Source organism: Pelodiscus sinensis, chromosome 1 (assembly GCF_049634645.1).
Source record: "Pelodiscus sinensis isolate JC-2024 chromosome 1, ASM4963464v1, whole genome shotgun sequence".
NCBI classification, from domain to species: Eukaryota; Metazoa; Chordata; order Testudines; family Trionychidae; genus Pelodiscus; species Pelodiscus sinensis.
The window spans coordinates 76041020-76056631 of NC_134711.1; the positions used below are offsets into that span (position 1 = coordinate 76041020).

The window sequence follows — 15612 nt, forward strand, 5'->3', positions numbered from 1 at the left end:
ACAGTGTTCTGGAATAAGGACTTATGCCCGAGCGGGAGCAGAATAGTATTTCCGGAATAGCAGCTGATTTTGTACAGTAGAGCATCGTTGCTTTTCCGGAAATTCAAGGGCCAGTGTAGACAGCTCACAGCTTATTCCGGAAAAGCGGCTGATTTTCTGGAATAAGTGGCGCAGTGTAGACACAGCCTAACAGTGTGGACATAAGTGTAGTTTTTCTGGAAAAACTCTGCAGTGTAGACATACTCTGAGACAGGTTTTTTACTAACTATGTTGGAATGGTTCAAGCTGATACTGCAACAGGTTTGAGGAATCATTCATATGACAGTAGTGAAATAGTCATTGAAAGACTTCATTCTGGTGATAAATTGTTAGTCATTTGTCCGGGGACCAAAGAGAAACACATACACCTTACCAATGACTGCTCTAGACATGTGTGTATGGGAAACAGCTCTTGGTCACGGGAGCTTCTCTTTTCAATATTAACATACTATCTGGCACCGATGACTAGTTGCAAAATTGGTACTCCTATAGTATGCTAAGACTAATATTTTAGCTCTGAATCTGCTGTAATTGTTTGGACTAAGTTGTTCTTGTTCTAACAGAACTTTCAGGGCTCAGCACAATTGTTATAAAATGTTCCTGGAATAAAAAAATTGGACAAAAGCTAATCATTCAAATTGCAATACATGACCCCCTTTCCAAAAAAAAAAAAAAAAGCATACCTGTCCAGGAAGGGCATTTCATCAAGTGCTTAATGTTCAGTACATAATTCAGTAACTTCAATACAGGCTTAAAGTTCATATTTTATGGCCTCAAGGACCTATTATGATGATTTAGTCTGTTCTCCTGCATAACAGGCCATAGAACCTAATCCACTAATTTCTACATCAAACCCATAACTCCTGTTTGAGCTGCAGCATATCTTTTAGACAGACATCCTGTCCTGAGTTTAAGACCTCAGGTGACAGAGGATACACCACATGCGTAAGTAAGTTGTTCCAGTGGTTAAACACATAGCTTAGGTGGTTTCTTGAACCAGGACCTTTAGATGTAAAGAAGATTGAGGAGTTAAAACACGTTAGCTGCAAAAAACTGAGGTCAGGTGTTTGTTATTCAGATGAAATACTTTAAAAAGACTGATCATGTCACGGTTGTCAGTAAGAACACCTTTTATTTAGCCTCCATCTGTAATTCAAGTGGTTTTATAAAACAGATATGTGTTCACCTTGAAAGTAAAATAAGAAATGATTGGAATACTGCAGCAGAATTTGTAAATACAGCATTGTTTCCTGACAGTATTTCTGACATTTTGAAGGTTAAAATAATGGCAAGGTGTTAGAAGAGAACCCAGTAAACAAGTCTGTGTGCCATAAAACATGAAGAAGGATTTAATAAAACAGTCAACAAGTGAAGTTCTGTGAAAAACTGAATTTTAGAAAAATCAAAATAACAACTATGTTTTTAAAAGGGAACATGATAGAAATTAAAACACTATGCTATTAAACAAAGAAATAACAACAAGGAATACAGCGTATATACAGTGTGGCATGGGTACAAAACTTGTGTAATTTACTATAAATATAGTGCAGATCTGAAAGGGAGAAAATATAAAATATTAATCCAAGAGCAAGCATTTTTATTGTGTAAAAAAGGGAAAACGATAGAGTAGTTACATATTTAAAAGTCTGTATGAAGAAGTTAGCCTAGTACAATATCAAGTTAATCAGAGTTTTAATTATGAAGAATAGGCTAAAAAAAACCCAGCAAGATTACAGGTCACTATAAGTACATTCAGATAATCTGGGCACAGTACTACAGTCCATAACAAAGACAAGTCTTCCATAGATCACAATGCAAAATTTGCCTATGTAAGAACTGAAGGACAGCATGAGAAATTGATTAATTTCAAAAGAGTAATGAGATGAGTCTCTAAGTGTCATTGTTATCTATGATGTAGGGTAAAAATGATGTCTTTGCATAAAATATTAAGATTGAAGGAGATTACTAGAAAAGTGCTAGAGGATCCCTGTCATTTAATAATCAGAACCAATTATTTGTATAATTAAATATATACAAAAGACTAATGGCAGAGTTCAAGAAGTTAGTCTGGATACATCTGTATGAAGATAAATTGTAATAAACCTCCAAAAGACAAATATAGAATCAGACCTCATAGAATCAGAATGATATTTTGGTAAAGTACAAAGATTAGACTTGTTAGACATTTAAGCATTGTCATATAGGGTAAGACCAGTTGTTTGTATACTCCAGTTATTTCTTTCCCTTTCCAACAGTGGCTTGTATCAACATCTTCAGAAGAAACACCAGGGGAAATTAGTTATGGACTAAGGGCATGTCTACACTATGCAAAATATGGATGCTGCTGCAGTCAATCTTCCGGGGTTAGATTTAGGGGGTGTAGTAAAGACCCACTAGATCAAACTCAAAGGGCACCCCATCAGTGCTGGTACTCCTGCTCCTCATGAGGCTTTAGGGAAGCCGATGGGAGTGTTTGCTCCTCTCGGCCTCCCACTTTGTGGACAGCATGCAATTGACATGTAAGATATGTCAACTCCAGCTACGCAATTAATGTAGCTGGAGTTGTGTATTTTACTTCGACTTTCTGCTGTAATGTACATAAGACCTAAGTGACCAAAGAACAGTCTCTATTACCTGCAGGTTGGATTATATCCTGAGACATAAGGATTTAAATCCATTCTAAAACTCTCTTTTCATCTTCACTAACTTCTATATACTCTGGATGTTCTCAATATCTTTATAAATGTCTGATCCATTTTTTGTTTTACTCTTTGTAAGCATCTGGGCCAGATTTTCAAAGAAATTTAGATGCAGAAAACACTTTTGAAAATATTATCAAGCATCTAAACAGGCAATCACTTAATTCCCTTTGATGCTTTTGAAAATTCCCACTAGGTATTTATATGCATCTTTAGGCACTTAAAAACCTTTAACGTGTGACCCTTGTCTTCAGTGATATCTTGTTGCAACGAATTCCATGAGTTAGCTGTGTACTGTGTAAAAAAGTCATTTCTTTTTATTAATTTAAAATTTGCTGCCTTTCAGGATTACTGAACATTTCCTTGTAGTAGAAAATTGGAAGCTTTTATATTCACCCTCTCTACCTTGCCTATACCATTCATTATTTTGGCTTCCTTTATTACCTCCTCTCTAGAATAAACAGTTCCAATCATTTCAATCCCTCTTCATACAGACATTGGCCATGCCTCTACTCATTCTCCTTACTAGTCTATGAACCCCCTCTATTCTGTTAAATCCTTTTTGAGATGTTCAGAATATGAAAATACACTACAAAATGAAAAGTAAATTGTGAAATCCCTTTAAGTCCTTACGCAAACAAAACTCCTACGGAAGTCAATGGGCCACATTTCTCATTTGAATTGGTGCAAACCTATTTAATTCATTGGAACCATATTGTATGTGGTGCTACGAATTTCAAGTTGAATATTAAAACAAAATAAAAATGGCCCTGTAAATCACAATGGCAAAAGAGCTGTCTATGAGCATTCACCACAACTCATGCAACTGAAGTGTCAATCACCCCTTTATATTAAAATAACAAAGCAAGGAAAAAATTGCTTAGCTATCTCTTGGACTTGTTTTTTTTCAACCTACCTTTCACTCTATAATGCATGTTTTTCTTCAAAAATCAGTATAAATTAAAACTATACCATACGTAACATATTTAACAGTGCCAAAATATTTTAGGTCTTCGTCTGGATTTGCATGAAAATTTATGATTAAAAAAAATCCTTGGCATAGTTCAAAACCACAATTAAATTAATGAGGAGAGAGATGAAAACATTTAATCAGAGAAATAAGCATTTCCCCAGAGCTAGTTTTATTACAAAAATACCACTTTCATCAGATTTCTTTTTCTTTCTTTCTTTCTTTCTTTCTTTCTTTCTTTCTTTCTTTCTTTCTTTCTTTCTTTCTTTCTTTCTTTCTTTCTTTCTTTCTTTCTTTCTTTCTTTCTTTCTTTCTTTCTTTCTTTCAACAAGAACCTTTTGTTCCAAATTTACATAGGAGACTGTAATGTACTTAAATTCATATAAGACTAATGCTTGTACAGGTTGAACCTCTCCAGTCCAACACTCTCTGGACCTGACTGCTGTAGAACCAGATAATTTTCCCAAGCATAGGAAGTCAATACAGTGCAAGGGTCTCCGTAAGTGTGGGAAGTAGCCGCAGCACCTCTCAGGCTTTGCACCCAGAATGGCCCTGAGCTTTGGGGCTCTGCTGCCATTCAGTGTCCCAGCCTGCGGCACCCTGCCCATCAACTCCAATGCCAGCCCCAGGGTCTCAGCTGCTGGCCCCTATTTTATATATTTAAATATTTTTAAAAGGATGGAAATCAGGAAATGTGGAATGAGCCCAGTCAACTTGCAATGGCTTGTGGTGAATCACTGTTCTTGGCATATTTCTTATTGTTCTTCCTCTTCCCAGGAAACTAGAAGCATTTCAATCACTTGAATAATTGAATTTCTAGCCCTAATAATGCTCTGTGAATGACTATTTGATTCTCAAGGGTAAAGTACTGTTAGAACTTTTGTTCAGGAAGAAAAAATCCTACATTACACTTTGGCAATATTGCCAGTCACTAAGGCTATGTCTACACTGGCGGGTTATTGTGCAAGAATGGCTGTTCTTCCAAAGAGCATCCACACTGCCCACCCACTCTTGTGTAAGAAGGTTTACAGTAAAGTGTGGTAAGAGAGGATTTCTTGCACAAGACCTACACTCTTTTCTAACAGGTATAAGCTCTCTTGCACAAGGGTTCTTGTGCAAGAGGGTAATGTGGACGCACAGCAGCGGGTTCTTGTGCAAGAAAGCCCTATGGCTAAAATGACCATCAGAGCTTTATTGCTCTAGAGAGTGTCCACACAGCCATGGATGCTCTTGCACAAAAGCACATCTCACACATGGAAGTATAGATGTGTTCTTGTGCAAGACTTCTTGCACAAGAACCCTTGTGCAAGATGTTCTTGGGCAAGAACCCACCAGTGTAGACATAGCCTAAGGGTATGTCTACATTGCATGGCTATTTCAGGATACCGAAGGTAACCCAAAATAGCTACCCTGTGTCTACATAAGCAGCCCATTATTTTGAAATATTTTTCATAATAATAGGTGCGCTATTTTGGCATCTCAGTAACCCTCATTCCACAAGGGTTAAGGGATGTTTTGAAATAGCACATTATTTTGAAATTTGGTGCTGTGTAGACATGCCAAATTTCAAAATAAGCTATTTCAAAACAGATTCGAAGTAAGATATGCAATTTGCGTAGCACAAATTGCATATCTTATTTCAAGTTTACAGTCTGTGTAAACACATCCGAAGTGGCCTTACTTTGAGTTTCTCCGCTATGTTGCTACCGGAAATAGTTTTCTCTATATGTCTTTTTAGCAACCTATGGAAAAAAAATTCTCTATATGTCTAATAAAAAATAGAAAAAATCTGTATTAAAGCAGAGCATAAAGCATTTCCCATCAGACACTGCTTGGCAAAACAGCAGTAATTGCAAGGTATTTCTTACACTGTAACAGCATGTGGTATTAATACATGTATCTAGCAATACAAACTAAATTGTTTAACCACCTTATTGATCAGCAATATAGTATTTTTGGAATATAAATTATGTAACTTTTGCACTTCTTTTCTTCAATAAAATAAATAGGTCTATTGTGTACTGGACTGGGACAGAGATTATCAAAGAGTATAGCTGGTGAGAGAGAAATGATATAGATTTTCCAGATGAGGGCTGTTTCATTATTCCAGACAACACTTTATATTGATCCTTCCCTATTTATTTCTAATTTTGTTGCCTCTGATTGAGCTGAGCTGAGCTCTAAATCTTGTGATGGCTTACATGGTGTTAGGATGCAGTATTGCTATATGAAGTGCAAGGTAGCAATGTTCTCATTTTAAACTGTAATTTAGTCTGATTTGCAGCAAATTAAAGGCGTCTAAAGTGGCATTTTAGCACAAAGAGGCTGTAGCTTTATTATATGTCTCCTATTACTTGCGAAGAAAATATTTTCCTGAGACGTCAGTGTAGCTTTATGCTAGTGGCACAAGAATGTTGGAAATATCACATTGAAAAATCAAAACCAGTCATCTCATCTAAATTTTTACTTATCATTTAAAATAATAATGCAAAGTATATTTCACAGTTATAATTTAAAATGAAAAGGACTATTGGGTCTTGTGACGAACTGAATAGTCCAGTGGATATTACATTAGCCTTACTTTCCTGAGCACCTATTTTTAAAGTGGCCAAAAGTGAAAGTGAATTTGTTGGCTTCCTATTAGTTCCTATTTGTGCAGTTCACAAATCCATCATGTTCCACATGGCTGCTACCCTTTACTCAAGACAAAGCCAGGAATGGAAAATAGGGTTGCAGGTCAGGACATACACTGGCAAAGCTGTGTGGTAAAGTGTGCACAGCATTTCCCTAAATTATGGCTGGCTCTTGCCTTTGCTATCCATTTATTCCTGTCATGAACCTTAAAGTATTATATTTATTAAACACTGGGGCTATGTCTAGACTGGCAAGTTTTTCTGCAAAATCATCTGCTTTTGTGGAAAAACTTGCCAGCTGTCTACACTGGCCGCTTGAATTTCTGCAAGAACACTGACTATCTTATGTAAGATCATCAGTGTTCTTGTGGAAATACTGTGCTGCTCCCGTTCGGGCAAAAGCCCTCTTGCGCAAATCGTTTGCGCAAGAAAGCCAGTGTAAACAGCACAGTACTGTTTTCTGCAAAAAAGCCCTGATAGTGAAAATGGCGATTGGGGCTTTTATGCGGAAAAGCGCATCTAGATTGGCCACGGACGCTTTTCCACAAAAAGTGCTTTTGCGGAAAAGCATCCATGCCAATCTAGACGTGCTTTTCCGAAAATGCTTTTAACGGAAAACTTTTCCATTAAAAGCAATACCGGAAAATCATGCCAGTGTAGATGTAGCCTGATATTGTAGTAGCATCCAGAAGCCACAATGAGGATCAGAGCCCCAATCTCTGTCACAAAGCATTCAAAATATCCAGTGTCTTCCACAGAGTTCAAAATGTAAAGCTTCAGCAAAGAATGTCAAAAATTAAAAATGATGGAGACATTCATATTTCCAAGGAGAACTCAGTCCACAGATGTCTTACACACACAACAGAAAAATTGATGCTGAAGTATTTTTTCATAGGAGCATCTATTAGTTTAAAAGAAAAACAGCCATACTATATTCCAAAATAGAGGGATGTCATTTTTTCCAGCAATTTATTCAGTCTCTTTATCCATTCCTCCCATACACACACACATGTGCCATCCTCTTTAACATGATGTGTCACTCATAAGAAGCTGCATAATATATACAGAAACATAAATGAAAGAAAATAGATTGTCCACCTCTTTTAACATGTCAGGAAATGTAGGAGGAAAAGGAAGATGATGAGCAGGAAAAATAAATTTATACGAAGCACAGAATCATGAGGTAAGTGAACTTCACACTTTTAATTTCATTTAGAACATGATACATGAAATAAATGATCATAGTGAACATAAATGATCATTTCTGGATTAAAATCAAACTATAGGGCTGTGTCTGGACTGGCAAGTTTTTCCGCAAAAGCAAATGCTTTTGCGCAAAAACTTGCCAGCTGTCTAAACGGGCCGCTTGATTTTATGCAAGAACACTGACGATCTGATGTAAGATTGTCAGTGTTCTTCCTCAAATACTATGATGCTCCCGTTCAGGAAAAAGCCCTCTTGTGCAAATGTATTTGCGCAAGAGGGCCAGTGTAGATAGCTCAGGACTGTTTTGCGTAAAAAAGTCCCGATGGCGAAAATGGTGATCAGGGCTTTCTTGAGCAAAACTGCGTCTAGATTGGCACGGATGCTTTTCTGTACAAAGTGCTTTTGCGCAAAAGCGTCCATGCCAATCTAGATGCTCTTTTCCGCAAATGCTTTTAACAGAAAAACTTTTCACTTAAAAGCATTTGCGGAAAATCATGCCAGTCTAGATGTAGCCTAGAAGTAGAGAGGCTTGTTGAGTTCTTTTTATGATGCTAAGTTACTTCTTTAAGAAATTCACTCAAATTGTGAGAAATGCACACTTTTCATTAAAAATTCAGAAAGATCAGAATTAAGTGAGAATTAGTTAGCACCTCTTAGCAGAACAATATGTTTACACTCAAACATCTTTATTAACGAAGGCCTTTTTTTTCTAATCATGGTAGATTTGAGAATAAAGCAATGCTAATAGCTTTGCAGGCTGAGATATGCACATGGAATCACAGGCAAAATCTGGCGAGTTTGACAAATGAAAACAGAGTATTCTGCAACAATTAAAAAGTGTGTATTTATTCAGTGGCAGTTCTGAAAAAAAAGTGTTTTGGGTCAATTTAAGATAAATTTCCAAATTTACATTTTGGCTATGTCTACACTGCAGGCTTCTTGTGCAAGAACTGTTTTGTGCAAGAGTTCTTATGCAAAAATTCTTGCACAAAAGCACATCCATGCTGCCATGTGCTTTTGCACAAGAGTATCCATGGCAGTGTGGATGCTCTCTTGCGCAAGAAAGCTCTGATGGCCATTTTAGCCATAGGGGCTTCTTGCACAAGAAACCCCTATTGCCTGTCCACACTGCCTTCTTGCACAAGAGGGCTTTTTCCTCGTGGGGAGAGGAATAACTCTTGCACAAAAAGCCCTCTGTTCTGACACTTTACTGTAAAATTACATGCGCAAGAACGTGCGTGCAGTGTAGATGCTCCGCAAGATTTTGCACAAGAACAAGTGTTCTTGCGCAAGGAGCCTGCAGTGTAGATGTAGCCCTCGAGTTAACAAAAATCATGTTATTCATCCCTGAACAAAGAGTACTCCTGTAACCTCAAACAAAGCTTAATATCAATTGAGCTTTGAAGAAAATTTAAAACAAAATGGCTACGACTACACTGCAGGCTTCTTGTGCAAGAACTCTTTGCGCAAGAGTTCTTGTGCAAAAGTTATTCTGCAAGAGCGCGTCCAAACTGCCATGTGCTTTTGCTCAAGAACATCCATGGCAATATGGACGCTCTCTTGCGCAAGAAAGCTCTGATGGCCATTTTAGACATAGGGTCTTCTTGAGCAAGAAACCCCTGTTGCCCGTCCACACTGCCTTCTTATGCAAGGGCTCTTGCGCAAGAGGGATTATTCCTCATGGGGAGAGGAATAACTCTTGCTCAAGAAGCCCTCTCTTCTGATGCTTTACTGTAAATTTACTTGTGCAAGAAGTAGTAAGCCTGCAGTGTAGATGTAGCCAATGTGTTATGAACAGAAAAAAATGCTGTTCAGAAAATGGCAAAATGAAAAGGTTCAATATCCCCTTCCCCCCATTTTTTGAGGGGACAATAATGAATTCATCATGAATTTTCATAGTGTATAGTTGACCTGAACTTGCTTTTTTTGCCAAATAATAAATTTTGGTTTAAAAAATCCCTCACATTTCTAATGAAATAGATTTCTTTAGCTTTTAATAATCTGACAATCTCTCCTCAGCATAGGTCTTCTTATTCCCGGAGAAGAGTGGGGAGAAGATGACATGACTCAAGTATTTCGGAGAGGAATGCAAATAGTTAATTTGAGAAAAAAAATGACTCCCTCACTAGAAACCTCTCATGAACGTGATCAGGAAAAGAGAGTGAAATTGGGAGATTGGGTGTCAAAAATCAGTTCCATAATGGAAACAGTTATGCTTTTTGTGACAATGGCAGGCCGAATGAGATGAGAGGTTTTGCTCAGGCTGCAGGAACTAGCTAAGAATGAGTAATGTTGTAGTTCGAGGTGAAACCAGATAACCTGTATGAAGGTTTTGCTCATAGTAGGTATTAGTCTTGTAAGAATATACTTAGTGTTTAGACTATGAAGTGCTCACATGTTGCAGCATGTTTTATAATAGCTCTACCCCATGTGATAAGTAGTATTCAAATGTTTGCTCTGTTACTGTAAAAGTGTTTTCTCTGAAACTATAAAATCTCCCGCCCTCACTCCCTATTCAGGAAAGAAATACTAGGTTGCCACAGAAGGTGTTATCTCCTGCCCAATGAATCGACAACAACAACAACAACAACAACAAGACCCATTATGAAACATCAAAGAACAAAAGACTTACCCTACACCACCATCCAGGAGGAGGACCCATGCAGGTTAATTTGTCGCATAATTTTGAATTCTGGGGAAAGGAAATAAAAATCCCTGACAAGATGAAACTGCATCTTTTTGGTTGGTTGAATCACTACAGGTTGCACCTCCCTAGACCGGGACTCTCTGGTCCAGAAACATCTGTAGTCTTGCAGGACCACTTATGTTTGTGGACCAGAGAGCCCCAAGATTAGGAGCCCAATGGCAGGTAGGCTCACAGCAAGGAGGAACTTGAGACTGATCCTTAAACTTTTGTCATGAGTTAACATGATTTTGTTAGAAATGTTTCAACACAGGGCCTGGCAGGGAGTTGTGAGCCCCACAGGTTGGGCAAGGCAGGGAAGCATTTGAACAGTGAGGTAGCCAATGCCTTGGGACAATAATTTCACCTCCTAGCATAGTATATGGGCAAGCTGAATTTTTTCGGGAGGATGGGATTCACCTGTCTGACTAGGTGCTGTCATGTTTTTAATTGCTATCATAGATGACATTAGAAGATATTGGGAAACCTGTCTGGGAGTGGGGAGAAGGCAGCCAAGCAAATTGTTGGCACCTCCTTGTGGAAGATATCCAGTACAGTAACTTCATAGGAAAGGTGCACAGTGACTGTATAAATGAATTGGAAAAAGACATTAGAAGAGGTATTCATTAAAGGAATGAATGGGAAACAGTAGACTGATATGGCAGGGGGCTAACCCCCCATTATTATAGCCCACTTTAACCCTCCTACTAGGCTGGGATGGATGGTAAGTTCCCAGCAATGGATCTGCTGCGGGGACAGAGATGGAAAAAGAAGTGTAGCTGTAAAAGCTCCCCCTTCTCCCCGGAGTAAATATGGGGGGGAGGAAATGGGAGTTACCTGTACTGTACATTTTCATCAGCTGGGTAGTTCCAGGCATCTAATAACATAACAGTTGCCTGATTAAATCTATGTCAAATGTCTCCTGCCCTCCTTTCAGTATAGTGAAACAACAGATAATCGTCTTGTAAGAATATACTTAATATTTCCATTCTATGAAATCCCACTAAATGGAATGGTAACCAATACAAAGAATATTATAATGCTTTTATAGAAACCATTGGGGGGACCTCAGCAGCAAGACTGCATCTAATACTGGTCACCACATCTTAAAAAGGATCTGCAGAACTAAATTCTATCTCAATGTACCTCTGATAATGCCTTCATGTACTGAATAGGCAGAAAATCAACAAAGTGCAGACCGAGTTTCATTTTCAGAAGTTTCATTTTCAGCTTATCTGTATGTCTGTGAAGTAGCAACAGTTACAACAATTTCATTTACAAAATATGTGTTCTGTCTTGCAAACCAAACCAAACCAAACGCTCTGCGTTTATCCCTCTCCTTAATATATGTATGCTTGGACTGAGCTGTCGAGTGACAGACCTAATTTTCTATGATGCTGTTGGTGAAGGACTAAGTCAAACCTTGACTGGCAAATCCGATTACAGATGTCATATAAAAACCCACCATCTGGAGGTGTTGTACTTTCTCTTTGGATCCTATGCTTTTCTTGTAATCTCTGGATACATTGACTCTTGAAACATTTGAGAGCCTGTATAATAGTTTGCCGCTGGAACAATCTATCCTAAACTATGATTTCCAGGTCACTGAGAAATATACCACATGCCCTTTAAGCTATCTTTAAAATGCTTATATTGGCCACCAATAAAGTGCTTTCTGCAAACAAGCTGGCTATAGAAGACCATCTTCAGTATTCATGTATCATCCATCCTCATAACATGACCAATCCAGTAAAACTGTTTGTTCAAAAGCATTGCTTCCCGGAACTCTGTGTTAGGAATTTTGTCCCACCAGCTCACATGGGCAATCTTCCTGAGGCAGCACATATGGAACTGATCGAGTTTCTAAACATGGTGGCAATTAATGACTATGATATTGAGCCAAATAGCAGGATATTCAGGACAACTACCTGATAGACTGATACCATCATATGGAGTTTAACATCATGATAATTCCTAAGTATTTGGTCAATCTTCTGAAGGCAGCACTGGCTTTGGCTAATCAAACAGATACATCGTCATCAGCATTTATTCTTGGGCTCAGTACCCTTCCAAGGTAACAAAACTTATCAACAGCCATAAGGACAGTATTAGCAGCAGTGATCACTGGAGGACAGGGCTGTTTCCACACAGACTGAGGCATAATTTCTGTCTCCTTGTGGTCACGGTGTGTCCAAAACAGAGAAGAAAAGTAGCAAAATGATCAAAAAGCTCCTTTTCATCCTCAACTGAATGAGCCAACTATGCTCATGAGCAAAGTAATGAGCAAAGAAGAGGTCATGGGTAGTAAATACTGAAGTCTTCAGAAGCTGAAAATGCTACCAGCCATTCAGAACTGAATAGGTATGTCCAATGCACAATCCTTGAAAGCAACTTACAGCATTATCAAAAAAGTAGATGGTGAACAGGAGAAGAGCAAGAACACATCCTTGCTTTGTACCATTTAATACTTCCAAAGATGCTGATGTCTCTCCATTGTTAAAGATGCAACCCAGCCAACCATCATGAAAGGACTGAACTATATTGATAAATTTTTCAGGACAGCCAATTTACCCAAGGCCGTGTCCAGACTCAGGGGTTCTTTCGAAAAAAGTAGCCTTTTTTCGAAAGAACTTCCCCTGCGTCCAGACTCAAGCCGCGTTCTTTCGAAATTATTTCGAAAGAACGTGGCTTTTCTTTCGATGGCAGTAAACCTCAATTTACGAGGAAGAACGCCTTCTTTCGAAAGTTCCTCTTTCGAAAGAAGGCGTTCTTCAATGTAAAGAGGCCGTCTTCGAAAGAGAGCATCCAGACTCGCTGGGTGCTCTCTTTCGAAAAAGCGGATTTCTCTTTCGAAAGATCCGCCTGCAGTTTAGACACGATCTTTCGAAAGAGGCTCTTTCGAAAGAGCCTCTTTCGAAAGAAGCCTGCAGTCTAGACATAGCCCAAGTATCTCCCAAAGCCTGTTTCTGTTGACCATATTGAATGCCTTGATCAGGTCAATGAAAATCATGTAGAAATCCTGATGTTGCTCTCTAAATTTTTCTTATATCTGCCTGGCTTTAAATATCATCGTGGCAGAGCCTCAATTGGCACAAAATCCACTCTGACTTTTGGGAATTATTCCATTTGTGAACACATGTAATGACAGCCAGTTGTAGAGGACATGGGCCAATATCTTACCAGATATAGTCATCAGTGGGATTAGACATCAGTGAGATGCTCCACTGGTCATCACAGCATGCACAGTCATCTTTTCTCTTATATATGTACACAATCAGGGCACCTTTGAAGTCCTGGGGCACTTTATCTTTCTCCCAAATGGTGATAAAATAAATGGGAGATGAGACAGCGCATCACCTGACCACCAGCAGATTTATAAATCTCTGATGGGATCATGTCACTGACAGGTGCCTTTCCAGACTTCATCTGTTTGACAGCTTTTTGTGCCTCATCAAGATCTGGTGGAATAACCATCTCTGAACCATTAGCCCACTGAGGAATCTCTTCAAGAATGCTGCTGTTGAAAGTTGATGTCTGGTTTAATACACAGTTGGTACGTCTAAACTTGCACCCTAGTTCGAACTAGGGATACCAATGTAGGCGACCAAAATTGCTAATGAAGCGGGGATTTAAATATCCTGAACTTTATTAGCATGATCTCACCGGTGCATTGCTCCACTCAACAGCTGTTTCGAAAGTGAAAGTGCGCGCCAGGATGCGTTAGTTCGAACCAAACCCCATGGTTCGAACTACCATTATTCCTCATTTTTAAATCCCTGCTTCATTAGCAATTTTTGGTCGCCTACATTAGCATCCCTAGTTTGAACTAGGGTGCAAGTGTAGACGAACTCACTGAAAATTATCCTCCTAGCAGTTAAGCATTTTAGCACTATCTGTAATCAGAGTGTGCTGCCACCAGCAGAGTGCACTGGTGTAGAGCCAGCAATGCATGGCCCGTAGACTGCCTTCAGCCTTCAGTTTAGTTTGGAAAGGAGAAGACTGAGAGGGGACATGATTTTCCAGATGGGGACCCATTTTGACAATTCAGGAAGACTTGGTGACCGTAGGCAATTCAAAAATGGGGGCAGGAGGGGAGACACTTGGCAACCCTTTTGAAATGTAATGGTGACCCATACTTGGGTCCCGACCCATAGGTTGGGAAACCCTGGTCTAGACAGTGCTTGGTACTGCGGTGAGGGCAGGGGACTGGACTTGATGACCTCTCAAGGTTCTAGAGTTCTATGATTCTCTTTATTGTTGATCCAGGCCAGGTGTGTCGCATGCATCTTATCAAGAAGAGCTCAAGCATCTTTGTCCTTGTCATAAACCAGTCCTTGTTTTTGAATTTTTGGAAACCTAGTCTTTCCATAGCAGTTTTGTAAGTTGTTCCCTTGATGTTAATCCAGTCCTCCTCAATAGTGGATAGCTGCTTGGACCTTCATTGTTGATGACTAAGGAAACATCAAGACTGAGTTGACGTATTGCTTATATCTTAGGCATTTCAAGTTACATTCATCCAACCTTTTCCTGCATATAGCAAAATAATGATATTTTGGTGGGCAAAGACTCAAGGAGATGACTCTCCATACCATGTAATGGTCAGACCAGGAGCCAGTGCCATGCATTTCATGAGTCTTCTTAATGCCAGAAAGATCTCTTTGTTTAGTAAGAAAGTAGTCAATTATATGCCAGTGTTTAGAACAAAGGTGCAACAGCCAAGTTGCTTTGTATTTATTCACCTGTTGGAAGAACATGCTTGCAATTTGCAAGTTCATGCTGCACAACATTCTGAAGAAGGAGGGTGCCATTTGAGTTCTCATTTCCAATACTTTGATGTCCAAGTACCTTTGGGCACATGGTGCAGTCCTGACCAACTCTAGAATTAAAATTGCTGAGTATATATAGCTTGGATTTAAAAGGTAGTGAAGAGATCACTAAATTCAGACTACCATAGGAATTGCTTTTTCATTGTCTCAACAGGCAAACTGGGTGCATATACACTAACAGGTACAAGGCACTGTTCTTGCCTCAGTCTAAGCTTTTCAGTCATGAGGCAAGGACTGATGGCATCTGGCTGGCATTCAAGCTGAGGAACTAGTGAGGCCCTAATGGCAAAGCCAACACCAGCTTGTCTTGGATGCCCCTCAGGATAGCCCACACAATAATATGAATAGTCTGCTCCAACCTCTACAAACTTACTGGCACCAGTGACACGTGTTTGGCTTAAAGCTGTGACATCAAAGGTATAGTGTGCAAGTTCTCTACCAATGATTGCTGTCCTGTATTCATGGCAATCATCACTGTCAGGAAGCATGCGTACGTTCCAGGATGCAAAATGCAGTTTCTGTTTAGTTGTTGATTTTCTCTTGTGACCACAAAATT

General features: G+C 39.1%; 1 long non-coding RNA gene across 1 annotated transcript in view; it reads left to right on the forward strand.

Moving 5' to 3' along the window:
* The window catches only part of LOC142829994 (uncharacterized), a 173932-nt gene that overhangs the window by 137923 nt on the left and 20397 nt on the right, over window positions 1-15612 (forward strand). The window contains exon 3 of the long non-coding RNA XR_012904995.1: window positions 10067-10213. This is a non-coding gene — a long non-coding RNA (uncharacterized LOC142829994). The remainder of the gene's footprint in view (window positions 1-10066; window positions 10214-15612) is intronic.